Below are 12,386 nucleotides of genomic sequence, written 5' to 3'. Positions count from 1 at the left end.
CAGTTTTTTCTGGCGCCGCATGGGATCCCGGCCGGAGCGTGTACGAAGTGTGTACGCTCCGGCCGGGATCCCATTCAACATAAAACTATGTCACACCGCAAAACTACGGCCGTAGTTCTGCGGCGAGAACTATGGGCGTAGTTTTACGTAGTGTGAACATAGCCTTACAGTATATTTTAAGCTTTTTCTATTGCTAAAGTTGTATACTATTGTTCTATATAGCAGACAAGAGGTACTCCCCACACAGTTAAGATTCATGATATATGATCGGACAGTTACAGTGTCTGATGAAGGTCTTCTGACCGAAACATCACATTTCACATGCTGGTTGCTAACTAGAATGAACTATATATCGCAAATCTTAACTGTATGCGGAGTACCTCTTGTGTGCTGTATTCGGATACCACTCCCATCTCCGATTTCTACGAATCCATAAAAGCACCGAAGCCTCCTAACTACTACTGTGCAATATAAAAATAACTATAGAGTAATTTGTAAAATAATCTAATGTATTAGATCATGTATTATATTATATTATTATTTTTTATTGATATATGCTAATTTTAGGTTGGACCCCACAGACTTTAATAGATGCAGATACACTCCAGAGGTTGAGGAAAGTGTGCAGGAACCTATATAATGTTGTGGTATAGTATTTATTTATAAATTACGTAAAACACGCATTTTAAATATTCAACATAAAAAGCGCTGATCCAAAAAGGAAAGTAGTGTGCTACAGAATTGGCATATACTCATCAGACATTTTACGCTTTGTTAAATACAGATTTTTCTTTTTAATTTAAATCTTGGCCAAATATTTCATTCAAGGCTTTAGCCATACTGACATTGCAGAAATGCAAAATTGGTCAAACATAGTTTACTGTAATAGTTAAGATTAACATTTACAGTTGTGATGCAAACATAATAAAGCAAAAAGTAAAAAAAAAATGAAAATACGTAAAAAATGTAGCCCTGTGAAAAATGACACTTGGTTTACAGAATATGTTATTGCCTCATTGCCAGAGGAAATGAAAGCGTCATTAGAAAACAAAATTACTCAGCTGTTTATAAGCAAAAAGCTCAAGGGGAAATTCATGGGCCCCAAAAGGAAATGCACATTAGGGTTAGGCAAACATATGTTGCAGGTGTTTTAGAGGAGACAGGTGGGCCAAACCTCAGCCACTAAAAGGGATTTAGAGGAACATAACAGAAACCAAATTGTCTGAATGCAAGCGGGTGATGAAGATACATAGCGATACTTAACAGCATATGCAAAGTGAAACTGTCAGAAAAAATATTTGTCTCTTCGGTGCCAGTGAAACTGATTTTTTTTTTCCTTTTTGTTTTTTTGGATTGTACAATTCTGCAGTATTTTAAACCTGGAACAAACAGCCTGATAGAACTGCAATTACCACCAAACTGCGAAGGATTAACTAAATTAGCCTTATTTAAACAAATATTTCTAAAAAAGACAGCTTGTAGAAATACTCTCCTTGGTCTCCTTTGTGATGTTAGATCCATCTTAATTCTTCCAAAGCCTGTGATATTTCTAAATGAAAATGCTAATTTAGCCTTTTATTTTGCAGTTGCTGTCGGAGCTGAAGATGGTCAATGTACAAGCACCTCGCCGAGCCTTGCCAGCACCATCTATCTGATGTTAAAGTATGCATCCAATTTTCTCTGTTATTATATATCATTTATATCTTTGCTAATTCCTGCTCAAATTGCTAAAGTTTTGAGCAGGAAACAAGAAGCATGGGGATGGTTTATTGTGCATTGTAGCCCAGCAGAGTGTTTACTGCAGAACTAACATGCCAAGGGAAGCAGGGTTTACGTTTTATACATTTACAATTTTTAAATCTTTTATTTAGACAAAAGAAGGTAAAATTCTATTGACTGTTTTGTAGATTTTTTTTACCACATAAAAGAGTACAGCACTTATTTACAACCATGGACAATAGAATAATAGGATATAGGCTTGTTCACAAGCTCTTTAAAGAAAAAAAAAGTCAAATGTTACAATTACTTCTCTTTATGAGTATTTTTGGTGGCATTCCCTTTTTCTTTGACTCTTTGTGAATTTTTTTCCACTTTTTTCTCAGAGGCCTTCTCCACTCTTGTGACATGGGTGCTACTATACAGGATAAACACTATTCCTCAGAATAATATCAAAGGCAGGCATCATGGAAATTGTAGTTCTGCAACAGCTGGAGGGCCATAGGTCCAATGGCGGATTATAATGTGGGCGGTTTGGGCAGCCGCCCGCGGCCCGAGGCTCCGGGGGGGCCCATGCCTTGCCGCCCACATTATAATGCCGCCCGGGAGGCCCCCTTCCCCCCGCCACTGCAGGCTCTTGTGACCGCAAGCATTGTTTCGCTTGCGGTCACAAGAGTCTCCGTCTGCAGTCTCCGGCTGAGCACGGCTGCCGGGGGTGTCCGGTCCTCTGCCCGGCAGCGCGCGCATCACACAGCTCCTAGTGCCGCCTGGGGCCCTGACTTCCGGTACTGGGAGCGCACGTACCGGAAGTCAGAGCCCAGGCGGCACTAGGAGCTGTGTGATGCGCGTGCTGCCGGGGAGAGGACCGGACACCCCCGGCAGCCGCGCTCAGCCGGAGACTGCAGACAGAGAGAGGATCGACGGGGGAACGCAGGGTAGGTGAGTTGTATTTTGTTATTTTTGTGTTATTTACTGACTGGGGGGGCATCTATAAAGGGGAGAAGAGGGGGACCAGCTATAAGGGGGGGATAGGGGGACCAGCTATAAGGGGGGGAAGAGGGGGACCAGCTATAAGGGGGGGAAAGGAGGACCAGCTATAAGGGGGGGAAAGGAGGACCAGCTATAAGGGGGGGAAAGGAGGACCAGCTATAAGGGGGGAGAGGGAAGAGGGGGACCATCTATAAGGGGGGAAAGGAGGACCAGCTATAAAGAGGGAAAGAGGGAGGGCCATCTATAAGGGGGGAAAGAGGGGGACCATCTATAAAGAGGGAAAGAGGGGGGACCATCTATAAGGGGGGAAAGAGGGGGACCAGCTATAAAGAGGGAAAGAGGGGGGGCCATCTATAAGGGGGGAAAGAGGGGGACCATCTATAAAGAGGGAAAGAGGGGGGACCATCTATAAAGAGGGAAAGAGGGGGGACCATCTATAAGGGGGGAAAGAGGGGGACCAGCTATAAGGGAGGAAAGGAGGACCAGCTATAAGGGGGGAGAGGGAAGAGGGGGACCATCTATAAGGGGGGAGAGGGGGACCATCTATAAGGGGGGAAAGAGGGGGACCAGCTATAAGGGGGGGGGGGGAAAGAGGGGGACCATCTATAAGGGGGGAGAGGGGGACCATCTATAAGGGGGGAAAGAGGGGGACCAGCTATAAGGGGGGGGGAAAGAGGGGGACCATCTATAAGGGGGGAGAGGAGGACCAGCTATAAGGGGGGGAAAGAGGGGGACCATCTATAAAGGGAGGGGGGAGAGGGGGACCATCTATAAGGGAGGGGGGAGAGGGGGACCATCTATAAGGGGGGAAAGGAGGACCAGCTATAAGGGGGGAGAGGGAAGAGGGGGACCAGCTATAAGGGGGGAAAGGAGGACCAGCTATAAGGGGGGAAAGAGGGGGACCAGCTATAAGGGGGAAAGGAGGACCAGCTATAAGGGGGGAGAGGGAAGAGGGGGACCAGCTATAAGGGGGGAAAGGAGGACCAGCTATAAGGGGGGAAAGAGGGGGACCAGCTATAAGGGGGAAAGGAGGACCAGCTATAAGGGGGGAGAGGGAAGAGGGGGACCAGCTATAAGGGGGAAAGGAGGACCAGCTATAAGGGGGAGAGGGAAGAGGGGGACCATCTATAAGGGGGGAGAGGAGGACCAGCTATAAGGGGGGGAAAGAGGGGGACCATCTATAAAGGGAGGGGGGAGAGGGGAACCATCTATAAGGGAGGGGGGAGAGGGGGACCATCTATAAGGGGGGAGAGGGAAGAGGGGGACCAGCTATAAGGGGGAAAGGAGGACCAGCTATAAGGGGGGAGAGGGAAGAGGGGGACCATCTATAAAGAGAGGGGGGAGAGAGGGACCATCTATAAGGGGGGGGAAAGAGGGGAGCCATCTATAAAGGGGGACCATCTATAAAGGGGGAAAGAGGGGGACCATCTATAAGGGGGGAAAGAGGGGGACCATCTATAAGGAGGGAAAGGGGGACCATCTATAAAGGGGGAAAGAGGGGGACCATCTATAAGGGGGGGAGAGGGGGACCATCTATAAAGGGGGAAAGAGGGGGACCATCTATAAAGGGGGAAAGAGGGGGACCATCTATAAGGGGGGGAAGAAGAACCATCTATAAAGGGGGAAAGAGGGGGACCATCTATAAGGGGGGGGGGAAGAGGGGGACCATCTATAGTGGGGGAAAGAGGGAGACCATCTATAAAGGGGGACTTTCTCCTATAGGATTAGCACCCTCCTCTCCTGACATCCTCTGTGCTGCTGGGACCTCCCCTATAGATCAGCACCCTCCTCTCCTGACATCCTCTGTGCTGCTGGACCTCTCCTATAAGATCAGCACCCTCCTCTCCTGACATCCTCTGTGCTACTGTGACCTCTCCTATAAGATCAGCACCCTCCTCTCCTGACATCCTCTGTGCTGCTGTGACCTTGGGGGGGGGGGCAACATCAGGGGACCAGGTGAGGTGGCAATATGTTTATCGGAGGCAGTGGAGGTGGGGTGGGCAATGCTTACTGGGGGTAGCAGCAAGGGACCAAACATTATGTTTATTGGGGCCAGCAGGGAGGGGAGGCAGGCAGGCAGTGTTTATTGGGGACAGTGGGGGGGGGGGCAGTAGCAGATTATAATGTGGGCGAATTGACTGGGGGGGGGGCCCAGGTTGGGTGGACAGCCCGGGGCCCAGGGTACATTTATCCCAGGTCCCTTATCCTATGCCTATTCCTATCCAAACACCTAGGAACATTAATGTTGCTGCTGCTTAATGAATATGTCTGATAAGTCCCATGTATGCTTCTGCCCATAGTTAGACTAACAATTCATTCTATACTTATTACCTATTCAGTCTTCTTCCCTGAGTTCTCAGCTGCTGCTTTCTGAGGAAAAAAAAATCTGTGTGTGAGCCTCTCTGTCTCTCCCTCCTCCCCCCTTCTGAGACAGCTGATGTAAACAAGTCCCTGACTGGCTTTATCTGCAACACTGTAGCTTCTTTGTAATGCTGGGAGGGATAATCACCGTGAGTTCATTAGCAACTTGACCACAACAATATATAAAATGTTTAACTTCCCCTGTGATGGTGCTCCAGGGAAACTCAAAAAGTTCTACCACAGATTTCCTGACATTTCACTTTTTGAAGATGATGGGCATGATTTAGTAATGTGTTTCCAGCAGCAAATTGTCAGATTTTTGTCAAATTTTTGGTGTTCCAATTACTAAAGGCACACGACACAATTTGTCCAAAAACCTGACAAACCCGTCATTTTTGTCCAAAAACTTGCCAAGAGGACGTTTCGTGAGTGTGTCCTTTAAAAGTCGCCACAACTGACAGATTTACTAAGCTAACAACCATTTTTTTATTTTATTTTTACGGGCTTTGTATTATAAAAACCAGCCCCTTCTAGTGTGGCAGGATGGTTGTGTTTTTGTTTTGTCCTGTAAAAACCTTCCACATTTACATAGGCCGTGCACCACATTAAATTTGGTGCAAAAAACAAACAAATGACAGCATAACAACTTAAAATTTACGCAACAGGGTAGCTTACATTTTACACAACTTCTGTTTACCTATGGAGTCAAGCAATATGCACAGAGCAGCAGTTTAGCAGTTTTTGGCTTCCCAATCCACCTCTGGCTAACACGCGCAGGTTTGATGAGGCTGAAAGGTTTTCATTCCAGAGATAGTTGTCAGAAACCACAAGGCACAATTAAAGGGGTATTCTGGCCCCTGTGTAAAAATGAGTATGCTGCTGGGGCAGGGAGAAAATAAACATACTTACCTATCCCTGGTTCCCCAATGCTTCCTCATAACTTCCATTCCCTGATCTTTTCTCTTCTGCCTGCTTCTGAGATGAACACTCAGGAACAGGACAACATTAAGGCCAGTGATTAAGGCCGCACGGCGACCCCGCTCTGAACCGCCGCAGTCCTGGGTGCCGCGTGTAGCCCCGGGCCGCAGCTATTAGCGGGCACGGTCCGATCGCCATGCCCGCTAATTCAGTAATCAGATGCAGCTGTCAAAGATGACAGCTGCATCCGATTACCGGATGCAGCACTTCCCTGGTGTCTAGTGGGGTGGATCGCTCCTCCGGGACATTGTCCCGGAGGAGCGATCCACACATCTTTACCGGCCGGGTGTCTGGTCCAAAATGGCACTGATCCCGACTCGGCACTCGGATGCTTTCGGCTGCAGCAGCCGAAAGCATCCGAGTGCCGATCTCATTGATCTCATTGATCTCATTGAGAGACCAATGCACTTATACTAGAGGTCCCCCAGGGGGGCTTGTAGTATAAGTGTATAAAAAAAAAAAAGTGTTGTTATTAGTAAAAAATCCCCTCCCCTAATAAAAGTCTAAATCACCCCCCTTTTCCCATGTTTTAAATAAAAGTAAATAATTAAATAAACATGTTTGGTATTGCCGCCGAACTATTAATTAATCACATTCCTGATCTCGGATGGTAAATAGCGTAAGCGCAAAAAAATCCCAAAGTGCAAAATTGCGCATTTGTGGTCGCATCAAATCCAGATAAAATGTAATAAAAAGCGATCAAAAAGTCGTATATGTGCAATCAAGGTACTGATAGAAAGAAAACATCATGGCGCAAAAAATGACACCTCATACAGCCCCATAGACCAAAGAATAAAAGCGCTGTAAGTATGGGAATGGAGCAATTTTAAGGAACATATATTTGTTAACAATTGTGTGAATTTTTTACAGGCCATCAGATAAAAGAAAAAAGTTATACATGTTATATATCGTTGTAATCGTAACAACTTGAGGAACATGCATAACAAGTCAGTTTTACCCCAGGACGAATGGCGTAAAAACGAAAACCCCCTAAATAAAAAAAAAGTGGTTTTTTTTGTTCAATTTCACCACACATTGAATTTTTTGCTGGTTTCGCAGTGTACTTTATGCAAAAATTCAGCCTGTCATTACAAAGTACAATTAGTGACGCAAGAAAATAAGGGCTCATGTGGGTCTCTAGGTGGAAAAATGCAAGTGCTATGGCCTTTTAAACACAAGGAGGAAAAAACGAAAACGCAAAAACGAAAATTGGCTCTGTCCTTAAGAGGTTAAAGTTTTTTTTTTGTTTTTTTTTTTAATTCTTGCTGTTTGTTTGCATGAAGGAGACCAACCCAGTACAAAATGGTCAGGTCTAGAGATTTTTCCAAGCCCTTTAACCCCCTAAATGCCATGGACCCCATAAAAAATGATTACTGTTTTTCTTTTAAAGGGGTTAGCCAGGCTTTGAAAAACATGGCCGCTTTCTCCTGGAGACAGCACCACTCATGTTCTCCATTGTGTGTGGTCAGTCCTGCTTCAGCTGACTGGTTAGAGCAGGTTTTCTCTAAGGTGTTTGGCCAGCTATATACATTTGACATTTTGGCACTCGGAGCTCAGTTCCATTGAAGCAAAAGTAATACTGCACAGGAGTGGCACTGTGCTGTACTTTTTCTCATTTCAACTTTTTTTTATTTTTAGACCCTCCTAAATACATTAAAAAGGTGCCATAAACTGCGTTTTGCAAAAAGATACAATAAAGTAAAATTTTATGCAGGCATATAAACAGGAAAATAAAAAATTGTAACTCTTGGAAAGCAGGGATGAAAAAAAACCCGAAAATTCTACACTTAAAAAATTAAATCCCTGTGGCAGACAGGGGTAAATGTAATGGCTGATCTGTATATAAAGACACAGTGAGCACAATGTATGGTAACATTTGTTGCTAAAGTCACTTCTGGCTATTGCTATAGACACAAATGGTCATAAAATTAAAGGAAAGCACTTGTTTTGTTCTTAGTTGCTCATTTAAAATGTTAATGCTCATTATACAAATTTAGCAATGTGGTAGGTATCACTCATTGTGATAAGGTTAACACTTGTAAAATCAACAAAATGTGGATATGGATGTGCAGGAAGAAAATATTTCTATGCTGATGTTGCTGTATTAGAATTTTATTTGCTAAAGGGTATAGGCAAATTTTCAGAATTCACCGTTAACTTAAAACAATAGTCTCAAACCTTTTATTCTCAGGCCTTACTGCCTCCAGGACATGGTGGAACATCTGGCTATTTAGAGAAAACAATATGCTCACATCCTCTATGACTTTTAGTTTCTAATTGGGCTTAAGTTTTTCCTCTGCTAACAGAACAAGCTGGTAAACAGTAAGGAGGTCATTTAAAGATCAATATACCCCAAGCATGGAGGGTACATTGAGCCTATAATAACAATGGCTGGAAGCTTAATTAAAGTGAGTGCTAAAGTGGCAAATGTATATAGCTGGCCAAAGACCTTAGCTAAAACTTGGTCTAACCAGTCAGCTGAAGCAGGACTGACCAACAATATAATGGGTATATGGGCCTAATGGTCCCACAGTAGATATAGAAGACTAGAAAGATTGAGGGTTTAAAAGAGAATTACGGCCACAACTTAAAATCCAATGCAGGCAGGGGGTGCAGGTATTCTTTATCCCCTCATCCCCTGCCTACGCAGGATTTTTAGTTATGGCTGGAGTTCTCCTTTAAGGCAAAGAGTTAATGAAAGGAAAGATAAAGAAGGCAAGAGAAGGAGCCTCGTGTGATACCGTAAAGGCATATGCAGTAGAGCAGGTGAACAAATTCAGTGCCTTTTAATTTGTCTTGGGCTTTATGTGTATTGCTGCGTGGTACAGATGATCCTGGGTAGTGGGGCTGTTAGAGCCACCTAGAGTACATGTGGGATGCGCCCAAGAAGGAGACCGTAAAGCAATAGGCTACAAGGAAAAGAATGCAAATTGGCTGTACTCAGAGTTGCCAGCACTACCCCAAAAAACAGAGGGAAGTGCAGTAAGGAAAAAAAAAAAAAAAAAAAAGGGCACTCTTTATCCCCTTACTTCTTGCCTATGCAGGATTTTTTGTTGTGGCTGGAGTTCTCCTTTAAAGGGGTTATCCAGTGCTACAAAAACATGACCACTTTCTTTCAGAGACAACACGGCTCTTGTCTCCAGTTCAGGTGCGGATTGCAATTAAACTCCATTCACTTCAATGGAACTGAGTAGCAAAATCCCGCCCAAGCTGGAGACAAGAGCAGTGCTGTCTCTGGAAGAAAGTGGCCATGTTTTTGTAGCGCTGGATAACCCCTTTAAGGCAAAAGAGTATCACCGCAGGGTACAGGTGATCCTGGGTATCCTGAGGCCTCCAACCAGTGAAACAGGTAGTGGTGGGGCTGTCAGACCTGGCCAGAGTACATGGAAGATGCTCCCAAGAAGGGGCCCGTAAAGCAATAAGGTACAAAGAAAAAAATGCCGATTGATTGTACTCAAAGTTGCCAGCACTGCCCCAAAAGACAGAGGGAAGTCCAGAAAGTTAAAAAAAAAAAAAAAAAGGTAAAATAATGCACACAGGTATTACGAGTTTCGGAAAAACTTTCCCTTCCTCAGATACAGTGCACTATCTTTAGTATTCGTATCTGTATTTGCTGTATCTGCATGGCGGAATTTATCACCAGAATACTGTACTTCTGCACATAATTAATCACCAGGTTATATTTGTAGATTAAAGAAACGATGACATCAGGTTTTTGCTGTGCTATCTAAGGGTAGCATAAACTAGTGACAGAGAAGCTGAACAGAATGATGTACCACTTCCATTGTTCTGTGCAGCTGATCCAGAAACTTCTTTCTGAGTAACATGGATAATAATTAGTCCTCTCCATTATGTGTGTGAGCCCAGTAGTCCTCAATATTTATGAGAAGCAGATAACTTCGCCCACCAGATGCTGATTGGCAGTTATGTATTCATGCTGTGTATAGGCAGTCAACTGTCAATCAACAGATGGAGGGTGAAGGGAGGGGTTTGTAGCAGGAGAAACCTATTCTCCTGCATATGAGGAGAATGGCTGAACAAAATTATGTAAGTAATACACTGATCTGTTCAGCAGTTCGGTCACTAGTTCATGCTTATTTAAGGTTGCACCAAGTTAAACCAAGTGACAGATTCTCTTTAAAGAGTCACTGTCGTGAATTTTTAATTTTTTTTTGCAGAAATCAGTAGTCCAGGTGATTTTAAGAAACTTTGTAATTGGGTTTATTAGCCGAAAAATGAATTTTTATCATTAAAAAGCAGTTTGAAGCTCTCCCCCCCGTCTTCATTGTTCTCCCATGGAGAGAGGGAAAAGAGACACCAAAACAGGAAAACAAAGAGTTAATTAAAAGCTACATTACCCTCTGTCCTCTCTCCTCTGATGCACCACTGACCTATCTGACCTCCCCTGCTGAGTAATCCTTTGTTCTCAGTTTTCTGCTGCCGACATTTCTCCCCTGTCTCTCCTCCCCCCTCCCCTCTTCATAGAACAGACAGGACTGATTAAGATTTCCTGATCCTGAGCAGTGGATGACAGAAAGGAGAGGAGGAGGGGGGGCCTGGGAAATGGTTTTTTAAATGCAGATAATGGCATATTTGCCTAATAAACCCAAGTACAAAGTTTCTTAAAATCGCCTGGACTAGTGAGCGCGCCTGATTTGAACGGCACCGCGGGACGGGAACGGGACACCGATCATTTTCTGTAAGTATACATGACAGCGGCTACCCGAGGGGCCGAAAAAAAAACTGAACTGCTTCTTTAGGCCATATAGAAAGGTAAAGAAGATCACATCTGTACCACTCCCAAAGGATTTTTTATTTCTGAGGCTCTATTTGGAAATGATGAACATAAATACAGTTGAACTGCAATTTCCATTGTTTTGACCATTGAATTAGTAAAGCTAAATCATTTCCCTCCAGGAATATCAACCCTATTGCACACTTTTGTGGCAACAAACATTTTAAAAAGAACAAGACCCAGGCCAGACCCTTGTGGCACACCACTTGTAACTGGTCTCTGCTGGGAATATAAACCAATAACAATAACCCTCTGACATATACATCTCTTTAGTCAACCTCTATCAGGTCTCTATCAGCTCTTTATAGGGAACTGTATCAGAGGCTTTGCTGAAGTCCGGATAGCTGATATCCACGGCACCACCTTCATCCAACACTTACAGCACTAGTCAAAGAAATCAATGAGATTAGTTTGACATAATCTGCCCTCAGTAAAGCCATGCTGGTTAGGGTCCATCACGTTGTGAATTTTTATGTGATCAATTATCTTCGTTTTTAGACGCCTCTCCATCATTTGACTGCTACACTGTCAAGCTAACTGGCCTGTAGTTACTGGGATCTTCTATACTACCCTTCTTGTGGATGGGTATAACATTGGCCATTTCCAGTCATTAGGAGCAGGGGCATAACTAGAGATGGCTGGCCCCATAGCAAACTTTTTATTGCCCCCCCCCCCCCCCCCCCGACTAACTAAAAGTGATAACCTTTAACATTTAACGGCAAGTGCTCCTAACTCGTCAGGAGTGCTTGCAGTTAAATGGACATCTGCACATTCGGGAGGCCCACACGGCCACTGGGTGCGGCAAATGATGACGGCTTAGGAGGTCCAGTGTATTGCAGGAGTGGGCCACCAGGCCCCTTGATGCAGCGGCCTCCGTAGCAGCTGCTATGATGATAGTTACATCCCTGGTTAGGAGAGATTGGTTGTGCAGATCAGTCGGGGGGTAGAAATCCCAGATCTGAGTTCTTTAAGAACTCTGGGGTGGACGGCAAACATTGGCTGATGATATGTCTGATGATAGTTCACTGTGATATAAGTAGGGTCTTACCAGAGTACCAAAGGATCCTCCAGTAGGTCCAGACTCTGACACAATGGTACAGCCTATTTTAAGCTAACAAGCCCAGCCATCAGTGGTTATACCGGGATTAAGAAAATAATACCTTGTTTGACCAACTAATAACAAAAGCAAAGTAACTACAGCAAGCAAAATGTCATGCAGCAACTATAAGAATTAGAATAAATGTTTCTCAATGCTTTGATCCTTATATTCTTGTATGCATGGAAAAGAAACCTTAAATAAAACACTATACAAAAGTAGAGAAAATGCCTCTCACCTTATTTTAAAACAACTCTGCAGAACTTGTTGCTGTACAGCACACAATTAATACAGATCTCAAGCATCTCCCCCCTCTACATGCACCCTCTGTGATTAATGATATGTACCATTGTCAGTACAGATAGTAGATGACAGCCTCCAGACGTAATCTCTCCATGAGGTCCCAAAACTTTATGCTAATGTCTATTACTAGCTGCCAAGTAAGCTCTC

The 12,386-nt window shown here is 44.1% G+C and overlaps 1 protein-coding gene across 3 annotated transcripts in view; it reads right to left on the bottom strand.

Annotated features, from left to right (window-relative positions):
* Window positions 1–12,386, bottom strand: part of TBC1D5 (TBC1 domain family member 5) — a 404,938-nt gene that overhangs the window by 79,018 nt on the left and 313,534 nt on the right. The window lies entirely within an intron of this gene.

Source organism: Dendropsophus ebraccatus, chromosome 2 (genome assembly GCF_027789765.1).
Source record: "Dendropsophus ebraccatus isolate aDenEbr1 chromosome 2, aDenEbr1.pat, whole genome shotgun sequence".
NCBI classification, from domain to species: Eukaryota; Metazoa; Chordata; class Amphibia; order Anura; family Hylidae; genus Dendropsophus; species Dendropsophus ebraccatus.
Note: the sequence above shows the minus strand (reverse complement) of the source record. Positions and strands in the feature narration are given on the sequence as shown.